This window comes from Humulus lupulus, chromosome 3 (genome assembly GCF_963169125.1).
Source record: "Humulus lupulus chromosome 3, drHumLupu1.1, whole genome shotgun sequence".
NCBI lineage: Eukaryota > Viridiplantae > Streptophyta > Magnoliopsida > Rosales > Cannabaceae > Humulus > Humulus lupulus.
In genome coordinates, this window is record NC_084795.1 from 189,616,916 (window position 1) to 189,640,200 (window position 23,285).

Genomic DNA, 23,285 nt, shown 5'->3' on the forward strand with positions numbered 1-23,285 from the left:
TGTTTTGATCTTGATTCTAGTGTATATAGGTTGATAGATTGTTCATATGAAGTTTGGATTTGAGTTTTGGGGTTTAGGTATTGGTTTGGGGTGATTTGGAGAGGTTGAAGCTCGGGAAAACGCGAAGGAAAACCCAGAATTCTGGGTCTGCGAAGGCGTGCCGCGACACAGTTTTTGCGTGCCGCGACGTGGAGCCCCTGACTTGCTCGGTGCCGCGGCACAAGAAAGTTGTGCCGCGGCACAAGGCCAATTTCAGGATATCATTTTTGGCAATTTTAGGCCTTTGCTCCGGGGGTTCGGGGGATGTCTCCGGGGTGTTGTTTTAAGGTTTTAGAGGTCCCGGGAGTACGATATTGGTCCCGGGAAGTGGTTTTGGGCTTGGTTAGTATTAAAAGTGTTTTATGTGTGTTGTGACTAGGATTTCGGAGAGGCTCGTGCTAGATGACCGTGCTCGTGACCGTGGTGCATCGGAAAGCAAGGGATACAGGTAAGAAAACCGTAACACCCGAGAATAGGGCATGGGCCCATTGTGTGATTGTAGGGCACGGCCCTAGCTTGTATTGTGTGCAAATGTGTAATCTTAGATGAACTATTGTATGTTTGAATGGTTATTTCATAATGTATGATATGTGTGATTATAATGGAATGAACGGCAAGGCCGAGAGCGGCAAAGGCCGGGTACGGCAGTGGGGCCGGAAGTAACGCTCAGCACATGGGATGCTATAGCCAGGGTGGGACCCAAGGGATACATGAGTTATCCTACGGTGAGGACCGAGACCCCAAGCTTTGGTAAGGCCTCTGGGGCGGCATGGCCGTGCTTGTTTAATCTGATGATTTTCCTATATATCTGTGAATTATGCCAGTTATATTATTTGCATATGTTATGTGCTATTTGGGTTTTCTTGCTGGGTTTCGGCTCACGGGTGCTCCGTGTGGCAGGTAAAAGCAAGGAGTCAGTCAACCGGCCATGAGTATGGAGAGCGTGGGGGCGGCGCGTACATGTTCGGCCTGCCCGACTGCTTTGGTTGGGGGCATTTTGTAAATGGCTGTATTAATCCATTCTTTTGATAGTTAACCGGTGTAAATCTATTTTTGAGTTGTAAATATTTTGTAAACCTTATTTTGGGATCCCAGATGTTTTATACTTAACGTTTTCAATGAAGTTAAACATTTTAAAAGAATACAGCCTTAAATTCTGATTTATCCACACTTTTGGTTTTAGAAACCACTTAGAGTCAGTCAAAAGCACGATTTCTATTTTAAACTCACTAAGTAACGACTCTAAGGTAGTAGGGCGTTACATTAAGGGCCTTGATTAGTGTGTCGGGAAGGCATAACTGGATTATGTATGATTTAAATGATTAAGAGCATGCTCATATGATTATTTGGATATATGAGTTGTATGATTATGTGTATTAGTACGCATGTAGGCCCTGATTAGATTATAAGGGCATATTCGTAATTTTGGCCCGTCGAGGGCATAAATGTAATATTTGTGAAATTTTTTTTAGACCACATTATTATGTGGATATATTTGCAGCTTATGACTCGAGGCGATCGTAGTGAGCAGTTTAGTGAAAAAGTCACGGTGGGGATTTATACCAGGCTCGGGGGAGCCTGGGGGTATTTCTGGGAATTTGGGAAATATATTGGAGGCTATTTGATATTGAGGAAAATAATTGGTGATTATTTAGGAGTCGGGATGTAAGCGGTAATTATTAGGGACACTCGAGGAATTAGCGGGAATTGGGAGCAAATGACCAAATTTCCCTTGGTATGCTTAAAGGCTTAGGTTTTAATGGGAGGGAAAAATGGTCATTTGATTTAAAAAGGGATAGGTGTTATTCTGTTTTTAGCCTTAGTGGAAGCTGTAGAATGTGTTAGAAGTTAAAGGAAAGAAGCAAAAGGAAGAAAGAAGAAAAAAAATAGAACTCATAGCTAACCTCTTTCTCTCTCTCTCTCTCTCGGTTTCCTCTTCCTTCACCATTTCTTGAGGATTTCTAAAGCTGTAACTCAGTGGAGGCTTGGGCTGGATCTTGGAGCTAGGGTCCCTGATAAAGCTAGAGGATTTAGCAGAAGTTAGTGTGTAACGACCCAAAATTACTAATAAGGCTTAAGGGCCTTGATTAGTGTGCCGGGAGGGCATAACTGGATTATGTGTGATTTAAATGATTAAATGCATGATTATGTGATAAGCATGCTTATATGATTATTTGGATATATGAGATGCATGATTATGAGTATTAGTATGCATGCAGGCTCTGATTAGGTTATAAGGGCATATTCGTAATTTTTGCCCGTTGAGGGCATAAATGTAAATATTTGTGATAAATTATTGAGACCACATTATTATGTGGATATATCTGCAGCTTGTGATTTGAGGCGATCCTAGTGAGCGGTTTAGTGGAAAAGTCACGGTGGGGATTTATACCCGGCTCGGGGGAGCCTGGGGGTATTTATGAGAATTTGGGAAATATATTGGAGGCTACTTGATATTGAGGAGTATAATTGGTGATTAGTTAGGTGTTGGGATGCAAGCGGTAATTATTAGGGACACTCGAGGAATTAGCGGGAATTGGGAATTAATGACCAAAATGCCCTTAGAATGTTTAAAGGCTTGGTTATAATTGGGAGGGCAATATGGTCTTTTGGTGTTAGAAATAGGTATAAATATTAATCTGCCTTTATACACTTAGTGGAATATTTAGAAAGGAGTAGAGGCTGAAGGAAGGAAAAGGAAGAAAGAAAGAATGAAAAACAGAACACTTGAGCTAATCTCTTTCTCTCTCTCGGTTTAGGCCATCCTTCACCATTTCTTGAGGAGTTTTTGAGCTATCATTCAGAGGAGGCTTAGGCTAAGGCTTAGCACTTGGATCCTTGGTGAAGCTAGGAAGTTCCACCGGAATTAAACTCAATTAAGGTAAGGTCTAAAGATTTCTGATGAGTTTTTCTGGATTTTGTTGAGGTAATTTCTAAGCATCCGTTTTGGATGGAAGTTAGGGGAATTGAGCTTGAAGAATTGAGGAGCTAAAGGCTAGAAGGGCATAGAGATAACCTAAAGTCAAATTTCCCCATTGAAGGTAAAAATTTCTGGCTTTGAGGTCTTTAATTTTTGAGTTTTTGGTTGAGTTCTTGAATTCTGAGTTCAATGCTTGTTTTCTTTGTTTGATGATGCATGTGGTTAGAATTGAGGTTGTTGGGCCATGTGGGGTGAGATGTAGTGAATGGTAGGCTTGTTTTGAAGTGTAGTTGAGGTTTGGAGGTGTTCTAGGGGGTTTTGGCTCGAGGAAATTCGAAGGAGAAAACAGAGGTTGAAGTTTGCTGCTTGTAGGGCTAGCCTTAGAGTGCTACAGTACTATGCTAGCTTCCTGGGGGGGCTTTTGGCTCTGCTTGTAGCACTGTAGCATCCACTCTGTGGTGCTGTAGCACTAGCCTACCTACCATTCACTACATCTCACCCCACATGGCGAATCTTTAGTATTAATTGATTATTGGTTTGTCGTTTGATATCACTACTTATGTGAGCTGTAAGACTTGTTATATGTCTGACTGTCGTTTATTGCTGTTACACTGTATTATGGTTTGTTCCAGGGCCTTGGCTCACGGGTGCTACGTGGTGCAGGTAAAGGCAAGGGCAAAGTAGACCAGTCCTAAGTTGGAGAGCTTTGAGGCTGAATGTACATAGTAAGCTGATCGGTCACCACGGCCGAGGAGTGATACAGAATGAGAGAGGCCTAAATGTCTGTTTTGCCCTTAGAGTGTCCAATACATATTTATAACCTAGAATTTTTGTAAACTGTCTTTTAAACTCTATTTCTTTTGGGATCCCATGTACAAAACGTTTAATTATATGAGATGTGACTTTTGTAACCAAAATCTTTTTAACCCTAGTTCAATTATAGTTTCAGTAACACGTTTCTAACTCAATGACTTGATTAGCAAGTCTTGCACTTTTATAAACACACAGTGTAACGGTCTTGGCTATCCAGGGCGTTACATAGTGACCCAATTAAGGTAAAGTTTAAAGGTTGTTCTTGAGTTTCTGAGTTTTGTTGGAATGGATTTCTGAATTTGAGTTTTGGATGGAAGTTAAGGGAATTAAGCTTGAAGAATTGAGGAGCTTAAGGCTGGAAGGATACTAAGGGCAACCTAGGGTTGAATTCCCCATCAAAGGTAAGGAATTCTATGCTTGATCATCTGAGTTGCTGGGTTGATTCTAGTTTTATGATGAGTTCTTGAGTTTTGAGTTCAAATCTTGTTTTCTTTATTTGATGGTGCATGTGGCTAATTTTTATATTGTTGGGATATATGGGATGATATGTAGGGAATGGTAGGCTTAATTTGGTGTGTGGTTGAGGTTTGGAGGGGTTTTAGGGAGTTTTGGCTCGAGGAAAATCGAAGGAGAAAACTCAGAGTGCTGAAGGTGCTGTAAGTAGTGCTGTAGCGCTAGCCTTAAGGCGCTACAACGCTATGCTGGCTTCCTGGGGGCTTTTGGCTCTGCTTGTAGTGCTGTAGCGCCTACTCTGTGGCGCTGTAGCACTACCCTGCCTTAAGAAGTGGATTTTTGGGTAATTTCTTAGGGTGTTTGCCTGAGGACTCAAGGTTTGATTCCACCACCCCGCTTGGTGGAATTAGGGCTTCTCGAGGGCTTGGGATTGGTCCCGAGGTTAGGTTATGGAATTGAAGTTTAGTGATGGTTCTAATTTATGGCTATGACTAGGTGTACGCTAGGGCTCGGACGGGATCGCGCTTGAATGTCAATTTCACTAATCAAAACTATCGGAATCAAAGTTAAGAAACTGCACCAGGTTATGTGAATATGTTGGGACTAAGAGCTCCCTATATTTGTATGTAATGTCATGAGATGGTATTATGCCATGGGGACATGTGATAAATGACCTAAGAGTGCTGGAATCAATATTTGGGTACAGGGCGCGACTCGGCCACTGGTAGCTGAGGTTAAATACATAATCACTGAGCTCGGCCTAAGCGAGTCGGAGTCAATGGGCTAATCAGTGGGTGCGGCCTAAGGGCGTCGACCCTAAACTTTTGTGTGATATGTTTATTGTTGTCTAAACAGCTGAGTGTGACGAGTTTGTTATCTGAATAACTGATTGTTGGCCTGTAGATTGATATCACTGTTTATGTGAGCTGTATTACTTGTTGTATATCTGATTGATGATTCATAGATTGTCTATGCTATGTATTATAGTTTTCTTGCTGGGCCTTGGCTGTAACACCCCAAGTTGCTAATAAGGTTTAAGACCTTGCTTAGCGGGCCTGGAGGGCAATAAATGAATTTACATGATAATATATGAATTTGAATGAATATGTGATTAGTAATGCATGTTTAGGTGGTATATAGATGCATGTGGGCCCCGTTTGTATGTTGGGGGTAAACTGGTAATTTTAGCCCGTTGAGGGCATAAATGTGATAATTGTATTATGTGATTTATACCACGTGAGTGTGGAGTTTTTATTGTGATGCACGCGTCGAGACGGTCCTAGTGAGCTAGTTAGTCTAAAAGTCACAACGGGATTTTGTACCCGGCTCGAAAGGAGCCTAGGGGTACTTTAGGGATTTCGTAAGTTGAATTGAGAACTAATGGTTATAGTTGTTGGCGATTGAGTAACCTGTGTAACTGTTTGTAACTGCTTTGAGTAACAAGTTTTAGATGGAAAATGGTAGAATTGAATAGAAGTGAAAGGACTTAGGTGCCCTTGAAGGTTTAGTTAGGAAGGATTATTAGGAAGGGGTAAAGTGGTCATTTGGCAAGGGATTTAGACAATTTTCAGCTGGGATATTGGGGTACACGGTTTGGGCATTGGGTCATTTGATGGTTTTGATAAAAATTTAAGAGAAGAAAAACTAGAAGAAAGAAAAAGCTAGGGCAAGAAGAAGAAAAAGAAGAAGAAGAGTAGAAGGGGCTGAAGTGGGAGTTAAGAGGAGATCAAGGAAGCTTTTGGGTGAATTCTCCACTTGAGGTAAGGATTTTATGTACATTTAAGATTTGTTTCTGTTTTGATTTGAGAAATCTAAAGCATGAGTTAAGTTTTTAAAGTTTTGGGTTGAGTTGCTGAAATTAGACATCAAAGGGTGGATCTTTGGGTGGGATGGTGTTTTGATCTTGATACTAGTGTTAATGGGTTGTTAGATGGTTCATATGAAGTTTTAAATTGATCTTGGGGTTTAGGTATTTGTTTGGGATGATTTGGGGAGATTGTAGCTCGGGAAAAACGCAAGAGAAAACCCAGAAATCTGGGTTTGCGAAGGAGCGCCGCGACCCTGTTCTTGGGCGCCGCGGCGTGAGGGCTTCCAGGCAAGGGGGGGCTCTCTAACTTGCTGGGCGCCGCGGCCCTCTTGGGCAGCGCCACGGCGCTAGGCCATTTTCAGGACATGAAATTTTGCAATTTTGAGCTTTTGCTCCGGGGGTTCGGGGGATGTTTCCAATGAATTGTTTTAGGAATTTGGGAGCCCCGAGAGTGTGGAATTGGTCCCGGGAAGTGGTTTTGAATTGATTAGTATTAAAGGATGTTTTATACGTGTTGTGACTAGGTCTTTGGAAAACCTCGGGTTAGAGGACCGTGCTCGCGGCTTTAGTGCATCAGAAAGCTCGGAATACAGGTAAGAAAACTGTAGCACCCGAGAACAGGGCATGGGCCCATAGCGTTATTGCAGGGCATGGCCCTAGATCATATTACGTGCTAATGTATAACCTTAAATGAATTATTATATGATTGAATGATTATTTCGAGATGCACTATATGTGTGATTATAACGAGATGAACGGCTAAGGCCGAGAGCGGCGAAGGCTAAGAACGGCCGTGGGGCCAGAAGTAACACTTAGCACATGGAGTGCTTACAGTTAGAGTGGGACCCAATGGATACATGAGTTATCCTTACGGTAAGGACCGAGACCCCAGGCTTTGGTTAGGCCTCTAGGGCGGCATGGCCGTGTTTGTTTAGTCTGATGGTTTTCCTGTTTATCAGTGGATTATATGTTATTTATTGTTTGAGTTTTCTTGCTGGGCTTCGGCTCACGGATGCTCTGTGTTGCAGGTAAAAGCAAAGGGTCAGTCAACCAGCCATGAGTATGGAGAGCGTGGGGGCGGCGCGTACATGTTCAGCCTGCCCGACTGCTTTGGTTGGGGGCATTTTGAATATGGCTGTATTAACTTATTCTTTTGATAGTCAAGCAAGTGTAAATCTATTTTTGAGTTGTAGTATTTTGTAAACCTTATTTTTGGGATCCCAGATGTTGATACTTAAAGTTTTTAATGAAACTAAATATTTTTAAAGATTACAGCCTTAACTTCCGGTTAGTCACACTTTGGTCTTTGAAAACCTTGTAAAACAAGTTAGCTGCTCATTTTTCGTTTTTAAACTCACTTAGTAACGACTCTAAGGTAGTAGGGCGTTACATTGGCTCACGGGTGCTACGTGGTGCATGTAAAGGCAAGGGCAAGGTGGACCAGTCCTGAGTTGGAGGGCTTTGAGGCTGAATGTACATAGTCAGCTGATCAACTGCCACGACCGAGGAGTGGTACAATACGGGAAAAGCCTAAATGTATGTTTTGCCCTTAGAGTGGCCAGTACATGTTTATAACCTGGAATTTTTGTAAACTGTCTTTTAAACTCTATTTCTTTTGGGATCCCATGTTCAAAATATTTATCTAAACAAAATGCATCTTTTATGACCAAATTCTTTTAACCCTAGTTCAATTATAGTTTCAGTAACATGTTTCTAATTAAATGAATTGATTAGCAAGTTTTGCACCTTTATAAACACACAATGTAATGGTCTTGGCTACTCAGGGCGTTACAATTAATATGAATGGCTAAATATGTTTTAATTAAGTGTGTTAACATGCTTTATAATAAATTTAACTAGTTAATTAAGGACATATTAAATCAATATATAATTTATAAAATAGATTAGATTATTATTTCAATTTGTTGTTTAAAGGTAAAGGAAATATACATTAATATGTCGCTCAGAAATAGTCCATTATAAGAAGATAATATTCATAGAGCAAAATCAATCAACATAGGCATATCAAGTTGTTTACAATAATCTATAGAAAGAAAATCCTAACAGAAATTTCAACTAAAGGTCTAATGAGCCACAAGCAATCAAGCTTCCAACGAGTGCAAAGTAAATTAGATTTTCTTTTCAAATGAGCATATGACATATTAACCCCACTAATGTCCATCAGCTAATAATCTTCTAATAGTAGGCAGGAGATAACAACTCCATTATTCAAACAACGACCAACCATGTTCATAAGTCCCGACACTAGATATTGGGGAGCCACAACACTAATATTAAATTTTTTTTTGTTTACCCATGACCTATTTTAGCCAAAATAGTTTAAAGTGTTTAATGTTTGTTCAATTTTTACACCATAACCATGAACTCAATTTTTTGTTTGATTATGATGTGAGAATAACATAAGTGAAATATGATAATGTGTCTCATTGAAAGAAAATAAAATTGAGTTAGCACAAAAGAAATAAAGTGTACTTACAATCGTTGTGAATAAATATTGCAAAGAAAATAAGTGTTGTAACTTAATTAAAAGAAGTGAACAATGAAATGAATTAAAATGAAAGTAGGTTTGAAGAATTGAAAAAGAAAAGAAAATTCAGTTAGTTAGTAGAAGCTTTTGTGTGTTTATGGTGTGATTAATTTGAGCAAAAAAATGATCTTTTCATCTATCTTAACCTTAATTATTACAAATCATATGTATCCTATTAATCTATTCATTTTGTGTTTGCTTATATTGTTAGAGAATTATTTGATAATAAAATTATGGAGTGGTATTAATAAAAATGTATAAAAGAGACAACCCAAACAAATTATTGTGGCATATAACATTATCTAGCTAGGTACGAGTGATTAAGTGAAATTGATTGTATATGGACAAATGAGAATTGAGATTAATATTTGATAATTACTTAAGTTAATAATCTAATTGGTGTAAAATCTATTTTTTTATTACATATATGCGCATTTTTACTCTTAATTTTTAAATTTAAATTTATTTTTTATAGATTTAAAAAAGAAATTATTTGAATCCAAACATGTTATAACCAAAATCCAGCATTGTCACGAGGTGACCTACGACGCGATGACGTGTCAAGAAAATGTCACAAAACCCAACAGTCGCCACCAGTCACCAAGAGGAGTGACCCTCGCCACTCTCCCAACACTTAGAAAGAGGCAGGTCTCGCGAGAGCCGACCTACTTCTCACATTGCTTGAAGCCAAAATGATCTTGAGATGGCAACGCTGTCACCAACCGTAAGAAGAAAATGGCCCAGTTAATCGCCCTAACCGATCGTGCTAGATAAACCAGTATACACCACAAGCCTTAGCTAGTCACCAGGTGTCCTAGCTAGTTTCCAGAGGCACTCACAGATCGTCGGGGATCCTCACCACTCGCCGGTGGTTCTCGCCATCCGAGCCTTCTCCCACACCAGGGTGTGCCTTCAACCTTTAAATGAACAGGACATGTCAAATTACCATATTTTGTGAGTCAGAAACTTACCTTCATCCAAGTGTACCAAAAATTAGCCTGATCGGGAAACAAGTCGCCACCATCATCTCTTCCCATCTCTGTGGCTATAAATAGTGTAATTCGAAATGTAACATGGGTAAAAAAAACAAGTTAGTAACTATTCATTTTCGAAGAGAGCTCCTAGTCTCCATTACTGTAACTGCCCTAAGAACAAGATCAAACTCAGTGTACATGCTCTTAAGGGTTCAAAGTTCATCACAAATAATACTGACTAAAGTTTCCACTGCCAGAGAGAGGTGACCCTCGCCTTCAAGACGATAGTACACATGGCAGGGAGGCGTCGCCAATCTCCTTCAGGGAAACCCCATGCCATGAACGGAGAAGGGGTGGAGTAATCAACTGTTCGTCACTCTAGGAGCACAAAAAATCCCAAGAAATCTCGATCCCAGGAGGTCAACAACCACCCCAGCCTCGGGACCACAGTGGAGGTTCGGTTAGCCACTCGCTTCATAGCCAACCGCATAGGCGAGACAGGGGCGCCAATAGTGTTTTCACGCGCATTGGAGAAAGAGTAAGACCCAAAATAATCTTGACATGCGTGAAAACCTGAACAAATGGTGAGGTGACGCCCAAGATCAAAATGTGGATAGCCAAGGCGACTTGCATGACCATCTGAACGCTCGAAGGGAAGAACAAGGAGACGATCATAGGCGACCCCCCATTGCCAACGATCAGGGAACCCTGGTCGCTAACAACCCAGTTCTTGCCTAGATCGAGGAGATGAGATAGGAGATCAGGGAAATGGGTGAGACCGAGAATGGTGAGCTCGCTTTGAACCCAATAAAGTCTCATCCCTTCTCTCCCGCCATCACCAATGCTGTCATTGATGGCGACCTATGATGGCAAGGGGGATCCCTTGGATGACATCAATAACTTTGACATTCAAATAGAGATTCATTAGGTTTCAGACAATGCACGATGCAAAGTTTTCCTGGCCACGTTGATCGGAGCCGCGAAACAATGGTTTTGGAAGTACCATCCCAGATCCATTTTCTCCTAGGAACAACAAACTCAAGAATTTTACCAGCAGTTCTATGTCACCTCCATCCGCCCTTATAAGGATAACCATCTTGCCAATTTGATGCAATGCGAGAATGATACTCTGAAAGACTACATCATGATTTTCCAAGAGGAAGTCGTTTGTGCCAAGACGGTTGGTGACAAGAGGCAGCTAATGGCAAAGCCCTCTGTGGAATAGTTTGACCAAGAAGGCAGTTGGTTCGATGCATGAATTCTTGGACCGCACACACAAGTTCATCAAGCTAGATGAGGCGTTGAAGAATGTGGACACGACAAAGACTGGCAACCATGGTCGAAAGAGTGGTGAAGTCCGTAAGGGTAACGAGAACAACATCAATGGGAAAAGAGTGAACAGTCATCAAGTGTCCCACAAGCAAGGGCAAGACTACAAGAAACCCAAGCTGGAGGGAAGACAGCCCGCGTATAAGCCATGCTTCACCAACTACACCACCCTAGCCCAGACGGGTGAAAATATCTTTGTAGCAGCCGAGAACCAGGCCACGTATAGAAAACCAATTCCCATAAAGAAGGATCCGAGCAAGCGCGACCAAACTAAGTACTACCACTACCATAGTGACCATGGTCAGAACACTAAGGATGAGATGGAATTCCTAGTCAGGAAGGGACACATGGCTCGTTTCATCGAACGTTGCCAAGGCCAGAACCAGGACAATGGTCAAAATGACAGGAGGCAATGACAGTGGTCGCCACCAAATCGACCACGATCACTAACCTACGTAGGCGAGGTCTCGGAGGTTATAGCTACCATCATCATGATTTGTGGAGAACCATACTTTTCCGAGGACAATAGCAAGTGCTGGGAGAAGTATACATGCGTGTTGTGCCATCAGGCAGATGAAGTAATGATGAACGAAGAGAGACCAAGCAAGGTCTCGCACATGGAAGAACAAGACACTGCCTTTACAAGCGAAGGCTCAAGATGTAACGCCCTACCTCCTTAGAGCCGTTACTAAGTGAGTTTTAAGACAAAACAGTGTGCAATGAACTCGCTAATCGAGGTTTTGAAACAAAAGTGTGACTAATTAAAAGTTAAGGCTGTAATCTTTGAAAATGCGTCGTTTCATTAAAAACTTCTAGTATTAAACATTTGGGATCCCAAAATCAGGTTTGAAAACTATTTACATCTTGAAATAAGTTTACAATTGATCAGTTATAAAATCATAGATTATTACAGCCATTTCTCGAATAAACCCCCAACCAAAGTAGTCGGGCAGGCCAAACATGTACGCGTCGCTTCACGCTCTCCGTACTCATGGTTGGTTGACTCAGTCATTGCCCTTACCTGCAACACAAAGCACCCGTGAGCCGAAGCCCAGCAAGAAAACTCATGCAGAACATAACATATGCAATTTATACAGTTTATCATATCAGATAATCCACAGATAAACAAGTCAACCATTAGCTAAGCAAACACGGCCATGCCGCCCCAGAAGCCTTACCGAAGCCTGGGGTCTCGGTCCTCACCGTAGGGATATCACACGTATCCCCTGGGTCCTACCCTGACCATAAGCATCCCATGTGCTAAGTGTTACTTCCGGCCCCGCTGCCGTTCTTGGCCTTGCCGCCCTCGGCCATAGCCGTTCATTTCACTATAATCACACATATAGTATATCTCAAAATAACATTCAAACACATATCAATTCATTTAAATCTGCACCCTAACATGTAATGCAATATAGGGCCGTGCCCTGCAATCATCTCATCATGCAACATGCTATATAGGGCCGTGCCCCGCAATCACACTATGGGCCCATGCCCCATCCTACGGGTGTTATAGTTTTCTTACCTGTATTCCGAGCTTTCCGATGCACCAAGGTCACAAGCACGGTCCTCTAGCACGAGCCTCCTCGAAATCCTAGTCACAACACACATATAAGACTTTTAATACTAACCAACCCAAAATCATTCCCCGGGACCAATCCCGTACTTTCGGGACTCCCAAATTCCTAAAACAATCCATTGGAAACATCCCCCGAACCCCCGAAGCAAAGGCTCAAAATTGTGAAATTTCCCATTCTGAAAATAGCCTAGGGCCGCGGCGCCCAGCAAGTCAGAAGCCTCACCCTTCCTGGAATCAACCTCGCGCCGCGGCGCCCAAGAACAGGGCCGCGGCGCTCCTTCGCGAACTCAGATTTCTGGGTTTTCTCTTGCATTTTTCCCGAACTAAAACCTCTCCAAATCATCCCAAACAAATACTTAAACCCCAAGATCAATTTAAAACATCAAATAAACCATCTAACAACCCATAAACTCTATATTCAAGCTCAAAACACAAACATACCCAACAATCCACCCTTAGATTGCAAAATCAGCAACTACAAACTAAAACTTTAAAAAACTTAACTCAAGCTTTAAATTTCACAAATCAAAACAGAAACAACTCTTAAATATGCATAAAATCCTTACCTTAAGTAGAGAATTCACCCAAAAGCCTCCTTGATCTCCTCCTAAACTCCCACTTCAGCCCCTTTTTCTCCTCTTCTTCTTCTCATTGCCCTAACTTTCCTTCTCTTTATTTTTTTTTAGCAAAGCCATCAAATAACCCAAATGCCCAAACCGTGTACCCTATAATCCCCGCTGAAAATTGTCTAAACCCCTTGCCAAATGACCATGCTACCCCTCCAAATAATCCTTTCCCAACTAAGTCCTCAAGGGCACTCTAGTCCTTTCACTAATATTTCAATTCTACCATTTTCCAACTAAACTTGTTACTCACAGCAGTAACTAATGGTTACCCAGGTTACTTAATCACCAATAACCAATACCCGCTACATCTCAACTTAACCATAGAATTCCCAAGGTACCCCTAGGCTCCTCCCGAGCCGGGTATAGAAATCCTGTTGTGACTTTTAAGTTAATTTGCTCTCTAGGACCGTCTCGGCACGTGCATCACAATAATAGCACCACACTCACGTGGTACAATTCACAGAATACAATTATCACATATATGCCCTCAGCGGGCTAAAATTACCAATTTACCCCTATCATGCAAACGGGGTCCACATGCATATTTATTTCACCTAACATGCATACTAACCACGTAGTCATGCATCTCGAATGTTCAATTAGTCATATAACATACTTTAAATCATAACCATGCATTTAACTCATTAAAATCACACATAAATCCCAACCTGCCCTCCTGGCACACTAATCAAGGCCCTTAAGCCTTATTAGTGATTTTGGGTCGTTACACAAGACACGTTCACTACCCGTATAATGACCTCATGTTCATTGCGGCTCAGATTGCTAACCTAAAGGTGTTGAGAGTGTTAGTTGACAATGGTAGTTCAGTCCATATTCTGTATAAGTCATGCTTAGATAAAATGAATATGTCTGTTCGCGGCCTTGTGCCATGCTCAATGACAATCTATGAGTTCAATGGCCAGGGCTTGGCCCCTATTAGATCCATCAAGCTCCCGGTGACTCTAGGTGATTGCCCTCGGAGAGCAACTTCCACAACAACATTCATGGTCGTTGACTGCCTGTCACCGTACAACATCATGCTAGGACGTCCCGTCCTTATTGATTTGCGAGCCATAACGTCTATTTTGAACCTCACAATCAAGTTCCCCACGAGCGAAGGTATCAATTTGGTAAGAGGAAACTAGCGAGAGGTGCGCAAATGTTACAACGCATTGATCAACAAAGCTAAGAAATGAAGCGTCGCTTGTGCAAACATGATCTTTGATGACAATGACAATGAAAGTGTCAAGGAGTTATTCGACAAAAAGAACATCTCAATGGCAAAGAAAATTCCAAACATCGAGGCCTTGATGGGAGAGGCCGGGATAGGTGAGGCCTAGATAGGCAAGGCCTCTGATAGACGAGGCTCTGATAGTCGATGCCCTGATGGGCGAGGTCGAGATAGGTGGGCTCTGGTAGGTGAGGCATTGATGGGAATAGCCGCGATAGGAAAGGGTATGATGGGCTAGGTCGCGATAGAAGCTGTCGTGAGAGGTGAGGCCACCCCCTACAAGGTCGCCGTTAGCGATAGTATTGACAATGTCGCCTCCGGTGACGATTCGAGTCCAAATGACTTATGAAACGAGTCCCAAAGCGAGGATGAATTGGATCCTCACTTTGGGGACAAAGAAAGACTGGTTGGACCAGTCAAAGAGCTCGAAGAAGTAGAGTTAAAGGATGGTGACCCCACTCAGAAGGTGAGGGTCGGGAAGAACCTATATGGCGACTTGAAGGCCGGCTTGATAAATTTCTTGCGAAAATATCAAGACGTCTTCATGTGGTCCCACGGCGACATGGCAGGCATCAGTCCATCGATCATAAGCCACGTCCTGAACATAGACCCGAAGGCACCCTCAGTTTGTCGGTTGTGATGGTCTTTTGATACCAAGAGGTACAAGGCGTTGAAGTTAGAAATGAAGAAGTTGGAAGAGAATGGCTTCATTCAAGATGCCTTCTATCCCTTATGGGTTTCGAACCCGATGCTTGTGCGCAAACCGAACGAGACTTCGAGAGTGTGTATTGATTTTAACGACCTCAATAAAGCATGCCCCAAGGATTGCTTTCTGCTTCTGTGGATTGGCCAACTCATTGATGCCACGTTCGGGCATGAGGTGTTGTCCTTCATGGATGCTTACTCTGGGTACAATCAGATAGCGATGCATCCTCCGGACTAAGAACACACGTCATTCATAATGAACATGGGCATGTATTGCTATAGGGTTATGCCCCTTGGCCAGAAGAATGCCAAAGCCACCTACCAGCAATTAGTTAACAAGATGTTCAAGGAAAAAATTGGAAGGAACATGGAGGTTTACGTCGATGACATGCTAGTAAAGTCCAAGAAAGTTAGGGGCATGTAGCTGATCTTGAACAGGCTTTCGTCATTCTGCGTCGATACAACATGAAGCTAAACCCGTATAAGTGTTCATTTGCGTCACTTCTAGGATGTTCTTAGGGTACATCGTCATTTCTAGGGGGATCAAAGCAAACCCCGGCAAAATCAGAGCCCTCATTGACATGAATTCCCCAAAGTGAACAAAAGACTTACATAGTTTGACCGGAAGAGTCGCTGCCCTCAATCGCTTCATTTCAAAGTCCACTGATAGGTGCATTCCATTTTTCAGCCTCCTTATGGGAAGTAAGAAATTCGAATGGACATAAGAATGTGAGCAGACTTTTCAGGCGATAAAACAACATTTGGCGCAACCGCCCACTCTGTCCAAACCCGTCAATGGCGAGGACTTGTACTTATATCTGGTCATCTCTGACCATGCATTGAGTGCGACATTAGTTTGAGAGGAGGGTAACGTACAACATCGCATCTATTATGTTAGCAAGCAACTGATAAAGACCAAGACACGGTACCCCCAAAATGATAAGCTAGCTTGCTGTTTAGTGCTGGCGTCTCAAAAACAACGACCGTACTTCCAAGCTCATTCGATCAAGGTGTTGATGGACCAACCCCTCAGACAAGTCTTATAGCAGTTCAATGCCTCAGGCTGCCTGTTGAAGTGGGCCATTGAGTTGGGAGAGTTCAAGATCGCCTATCACCCAAGAACGACGATAAAGGGACAAACCCTCGCTGACTTCATCATAAATTGCAGTCGACGATTAGAGGCGACGGATGAAGACCAACGATCGAGGGAAGAATATTCTCAAGTGTGTGTGGATGGCTCCTCAAACAAGCATAATGTTGGGTCAGGCCTAATCTTAGTAACCCCAGAAGGCCACCGTATCCATTGCATGCTAAGGTTTGGTTTTTCCGCAACGAACAATGATGTCGAGTATGAGGCGTTATTAAAGGGATTACGCATGGCTAAGGAGCTAAAAGCTAAGTGCCTAATGATCAGAAGTGACTCACAACTAGTTTTCAACCAAATCCTTGGCGAGTACCAAGCCAGTGAACTACGCATGACTGCCTACCTCACCAAAGCCAATGACATGCTTGCCTAGTTCGGTCACTACAAGATCGAGTAGGTCCCTAGAGATCAAGATTCCAACATCAACGCGTTAGCAAAGTTAGCGAGTACGAAAGATGTGGAGAGACTCAACGTTGTCCCAGTTGAGTTCTTAGTGGCACCAAGCATTAGCCTTACCACTGGAAACACCAAGGTCGACGACCCTGACACTGGTGACCCCGTTGTTGGGAATTGTGCCTTTGAAAGCATATGTTTTAAACAATGTTTTATGAAATAAATAATTAAAATGAATTTTTTCATATATTGATTGTTTATTATTATCATTATTTGAATAATATTATATGAATATCATAAAATTCCCAAATTTTTTATTGTGATTGGATTCTTGTATTGATACGAGAGAATTAAGATTGTAGGGAACGAATTTAAATAGATCATAGTAAAACAAAGCTATATGGAATCTTTGGATTAAATACTGTAAGTATGGGTCACTAGTATTATGAATACATGTAAACTAGATCCGGATTACTGATGTAGTAGGACATCTTAGTGAGGGTACTTTGTATAAAGTAGTTATACATGAATGAGACTCGATATGTTATTAATACTTAACTCGATAAAGTATTAGTTAAGCATATCAATAAGATGATCATATACAAATTGATCTTAGAAGTTATTATGAACTCATGTTTATGTTATTTGAGTTCTTTTGATTGACTCGTTATGGTTTGTCAAAATGATCAGGCCGAAAACTTTTATTTTAGGAACTCATTGATGTAAATGGCTTGTGACATAATATACAAATATGGAATCTATACATTTTCGAGAGGATTGAATAATGGTTCTCTTAAGGGTTAGTTTTTGGAACTGCAAGGTTATTAAGCTCAAATTCATAAATCAGTTTATGAATTAACCTTCACTAGTAAAGTTAATGGTACTTAAGGAAACAAAATATAATTGTTGACGGTGAAATCTCGTCAATGAAATTAGATCGGAAAACTCAAAGATAAGTTTGGTGATATTTATATAAGAACTTAGGATAAACTTTAAGGACAAGTAAAAACCGATCAACAATGGAGCAAGCCTCTGTATATTTCTCAATAGCCTCTGCATACAATGAATTCTCCAACCCCCTTTCAGGTGGAAATAGAGTTCATTTTATAGTAGGCTCTAATGGCCCTGGGTACATGATGGTACATGAGTACACTAGCAGGAGAGTGGTTCCACGGGTAGTGGTGTCGGCTCCCGTACATGGTCAGAATCTGTGGGGATGTCTCGACTACCTACTGAGTACGAGTGTCAGGGGTTGTCTGGCGTGGACCGTAGCGAGTACTTTGCTTGTACGACCACTACTTGTCTGACATGGGCCTTGTCTCCGTACTTTACTTCCTTTTAGTATGTAGGTGCACTCCGTACTCCTCCTACCTTCGCATCAGATCGCTGTGAAGCCTTCCCTTAGGCCCTTGACCTTACATCCTATGAGTCCCGCAGGAAGAGAGGCATCCCGTAGAGGGCATCCCTACTTTAGTCGATAGTCTCATTCACAAGACCAAGGCCCCGTGGTTCCCATGCGCATGGGGCCGCGAGACCACCAAGGACGAGGCTGTCTTGCTGCCCAATATTCTTCTCGCGACATATACCCAGATGCGTGAACTGAGGCAGGGTCGCTTGGGGGCTCTGAGATGCAAGCCGAGACGAGGCGTTGGGCACCTCCTGGGTGTGTGGTGCGCCTGATAGATGTTAGGCGCTGTTGGTGTGCGACCCGTAGCAGTTGGCGTCTCCTAGGGACGAGGCGCTCCGTCTAGGCACAAGATGCCCACCCTAGATGCGAGGCCCCCTCGTAGGCGCGAGGCGCCGTTGACGTGCGACCCACTGCACATGGTGTCTCCTAGGGGTGAGGCGCCCCCCCAAGCGTATGGTACCGGTGACACGGGGCAGGGGCCTCGCGAGAGGTGGTGCGAGGCTGGGCCTCACGGGACGCACATGCGCCGAGGCAGGCGCGAGGCAGGGGCCTCGCGAGGGGGGTGCGCGGCTACAACGCGCGAACCGCCTCGCTGGGCACGCCGAGGATGGTGCAAGGCAAGGGCCTCGCGAGGGCGGTGTGCGGCTGCGACACGCGAGCCGCCTCGCTGGGTGCGCCGAGGGTGGTGCGAGGCTGGGCCTCGCGAGACGCACATGCCCAGGGTGGTGATGAGGGTGCGCCGAGGATGATGCAAGGCTGGGCCTCGCGAGACGCACGTGCCCGGGTGATGCCGAGGGGTGATGCGAGGCCGTTACAAGAGGACAGTGGCCCGAGCATCCCGCGGCTCAGACATATACTTAGGCCCTTATGTGACCTTAGCATGCACCTGGGATCTTTTACAAGCATGGAATATTGAGCATCCACAAAGGCCATACTTCATGGCTCACTAGGTGATGCTTCCCTTGGGACAATCTCCCGATTTCACAAGACTTATAGGTCTGAGCTTGATAATGTGACTAAGTGACCTTTAGCCTTGTATTTTCACCATGTACTTGGGATTTTTTTCTAGGTGGATTTTTGGCATCCACAATAATTAAACAGATAAAACGATATCTTATCCGTACTTTAATCATGAACCATTAATAGATGATTGAATTGTATGTAATGATTAAATTGATGGACACTTTTTATATTTAAAATGTACTCAATAAATAAATGTCTATAACTACAAGAATGCAGTTTCATATTTTTAGTGGAATAATATTGATATTAATAAATTAAGGCTATTAAATTAAAGCACTTTGTGGATGCTCAAAATTCAACACCGGTAAAGAACCCACACCTCATGCCTAAGGTCCCTGGAAGGTCCAAAGCAACCGTGTTTGAAGTCCATTTGAACCCTCAAATTAGTGCTCAAAATGACCCTGCTCAAATTGACCACTCCACCTTGGACACTGTGGATGCTCAATATCCCATGCCTGTAAAAGATCCAAGGTGCGTGCTAAGGTCCCATAAAGGTATAAATACATGTCTGAGCCGAAGGACGCTCGGGAAACCGTCCTCTTGCAACGGCCTCGCATCACCTCATGGCACAAGGCATCTCACGAGGCCCCAGCCTCGCGCAACCCCTCGGCACGCCTAGGGCCCCAGCGTGGACCGCCTCGCGTGCGCACCTCACCCACCACCTCGCGCGCCGCGTCACTCAGCAGCAGCCTCGCATAGCCTCGCCTCGGCTGTGCCACGAAGGCCTCGCGTGGGAGCCTCTCCTAGCTCCGGCGGCCTCGCGTGGGAGCCTCTCCTAGCTCCGGCGGCCTCGCGTAGAAGCATATCCTAGCCCCGTGGGGGGGCCTCGTGTGGGAGCATCCCATAGCCTTGACGGCCTTGCGTGGGAGCCTCTCCTAGCCCCGATGGCTTCGCGTGGGAGCATCTCATGGCATCTCCACGAGGGGTGACCTTGCATAGCTCCGCCATGGCTACGCGAGGGCCTCGCGTGATAACATCTCGCACCCCTCACCTTGTGATGGCATCACCTATGGAAACCCCACAGTCTAGAAGTGAAAGCCCAAGTATGATTCCGAAAGGTCATGATGGTACAATCTCGTACGGGGTACGGCTTGTAAGACCCCGTACGTCTGACCGTGGTACTCATGCTAGTTAGGTAGTGGGAACACTAGGAGAAAGGACATGGCCTGCATACTCCCAATCAGATGTCAGAGTCGACACCACTATCACCTGTACCATTCCTCTGACATTCGTACGGTAGAGTAGTGGAGACCTCCTCATGGTACCTGGCTATGTACTAGTATCAGCACCACTACCCCTGAGACCACTCTCCTGACAGAGTACTTGTGTACCACATGGTCCCCTGGACCACCATGTATCCAAGGCCATTAGAGCCTACTATAAAATGAACCCCACTTCCACAGAGATGGGGGTTGGAAAATTCATTGTATGCAGAGGCCATTGAGCAATATACATTTTTCACTCCATTGTTCATCAATGTTTATCCTTCCATAAGTTCATTCTAAGTTTTTATCTAAACATCGCCACATTTACCTTTGAGTTTTCCGACCTAATTTCGTTGACGAGATTTAACCGTCAATAGTTTGGCGCCGTCTGTGGGAAAGAAAAGCATCAGGCCAACGTTCTTTCATCACTACCAACAAAGAAAAATGCTAAGACGTTCAAAACGCCTACGGCAAATGCAAGATGATGAAGTTTGCAGGGATGGAGTAGAGTGGAGGGTGTCCAAGAAAGACCCCCCTCCACCTAAGCATGGAGGTAGACCAGAGGAGCCTCTTCCCCCAGGGGAGGAGAGGGAAGTATCGTCCCCAGCTATCCAGCCCGGTGGAGGTCATTCAGAGCCACTAGTGTATCCACTTAACCGTCCTCCGTTGACACCACGCTCAGGCCACTAGGACCCAGGTCCCTCGACGCACTGGCCAGGCAAGGGTCCCGGGGTACGCTCGGTAAGCTCCAGCTTAAGGACTCGCTTCTACAAGGATGAGATTCACGATAGAGAACATGCAGGAGGTTACTACCAGAAAAACCCCGATAGAGAACATGCAGGAGGTTATAAACGACCTACTGCAAGGGAAGTCAAGCATACCCCTCCCTAAGTGTAAAGGGAAGGAGCATGAAAAAGGGGAAAACACTGTCCCCGTAGACGATGGGGGAACCCAACTTACTACCAGAAAAACCCCCCGGTCGAAGTACCATGGGGGACTTAGGTCGACGAAATGTCCCCGGGAGCAAAGGTAGAGGGAAGATGATGGTCGTAAGAACGAGGCCGAAGTCCTCGCAAATGAGGCACCCCTTGGCCTAAGAAAAGAACCCCATGGGAAGAGGTCAGAAGTAAGAAACGCACCCCCCGCGATTCCCCCGAGGAACACAACCAAGGCAAGGGATCAGCTCGAGAACCCGCAAAACTCCTTACGCAAAAAGAGGAGGGGAGTATACGCGAAAATGCGAAGCCCTCAAGGCAAGATCACCACTGCACTTGGGGGGCACATGGATGATGAAGAATTCGACCATGATTCACCCTTCACAAGGGAGATTCAGGCTGAGCAAATGCCCACTGGCTTCAGAGAGCCTCGCATGACTCCGTACGAGGGTACTACAGACCCAAAATATCACTTAGACTCCTTCAATAACTTGATGAGGTTAAGAGGGGTCAGCAACAGGGAAAAGTGTCATTGCTTTGTCCTTACGCTTAAAGGAGTGGCGTACAGGTGGTTCAAGAGGTTAAGGCCAGGAACAATCGAGTCTTGGCAACAATTCTTTGACGAATTTCTTCAGCAACACCAAGCAGCTTGTGATTACGTCATGCCAACTACTAGCCTCGCTAACATAAAACAAGGCGAGAATGAAAGTCTGAAGGACTACATCCATAGGTTCAGTATTGAAGCAACAAAGGGTCTCAAAAGTAGACGCCACCAAAACGAGTCTCCAAAGTAGACGCTTGTAAAAAGGGTCTCAAAAGTAGACGCTTACAAAAAGGGTCTCAAAAGTAGATGCCACCAAAAAGGGTCTCCAAAGTAGACGCTATCAAAAAGGGTCTCAAAAGTAGACGCTATCAAAAAGGGTCTCAAAGTAGACGCTTCCGAAAAGGGTCTCAAAGAAGACGCTTGCAAAAATAGTACTATGCCTAATGACGAGAAGGACGCTTCTCGCAAGAAATAATAAGCGCGTGCAACAATATATAAAAGGATAACTAGAACCCAAGGGGTTAATATATCCTTATAGATACGATAAAGGTGCACCAAAGAGAGACCTATCGAACCCCCTTTCGCGTGGGCTCCAAAGGACCTCGAGCATGTTAAATACAAAAAAAAAGGGAGTATACAAGAAAGCCTTAAGGCCTCCCTATAGACTTGGGGGCAAGTAGGGATACCAAAAATCCACCATAAAAAAAAAATCTCTCCAGTACATGGTTAGAATACAAGACTAAGGGTCACTTAGTCACATTATCGGGCTCAGACCTGTAAGTCTTGCGAAACTGGGAGATTGTCCCAAGGGAAGCATAACCTTATGAGCCGTAAAGTGTGGCCGTGCTAGGCTAAGAGGCCAAGCTACGTGTCACGAGAGGACAGGTGCACGAGGCCCTCCCATAGCGAGGCCCTACTTGTCTTGACGTTGAGAGATGTCGTGGGCACAGGAGCTGTGAATGTAGGACTTCTTCCTTTGTGAATTCCATCCAAGAGAGCCACCCTCGCTACGCGAGGCTCATGGCTAGACTCCTACGCGCGTCATGTCTACATGAGACATCGCGTCCTGCCACCAAGTGATCGCATGGGGTGCAGCCTCGCTAGATTTCCTGTGTCCCGCATGCATAGACGCACGCATCCGAACATAGGTCCCAAAGGGCCGCCTAGCCTTGCGGGACACTCTGAGGACCTTGAGTTCGGCACCCTGGAGTTCGGCCGCTAGGCTGGTGACCCATTCTCGCAAAATTGCGACCTTGCTCTTCTTCTTTTCCGAGGAGGCAGAAATTTTCGCCAAGGCCCTTTCTAGCATAGACCTGGTTTCAGCAAGCTCCCCCTCAAGCTCCTGGACCCAAACCGCAAGACGGTCCCTCTCGGCATTTGACATGGAAAGGTTATGAGCCGAGTCGACAAATCGGTGAGCCACGGTATAGGCCTCGCATGGAGACCTATTTATAAGAATCAAAGAGAAGAGTCTACCAGAGCACCTAAAGGTCCTCTCCTAGACTGGGGGGCAAGTGTGGATGCTCAAAATTCAACACCGGTAAAGAACCCACACCTCATGCCTAAGGTCCCTGGAAGGTCCAAAGCAACCGTGTTTGAAGTCCATTTG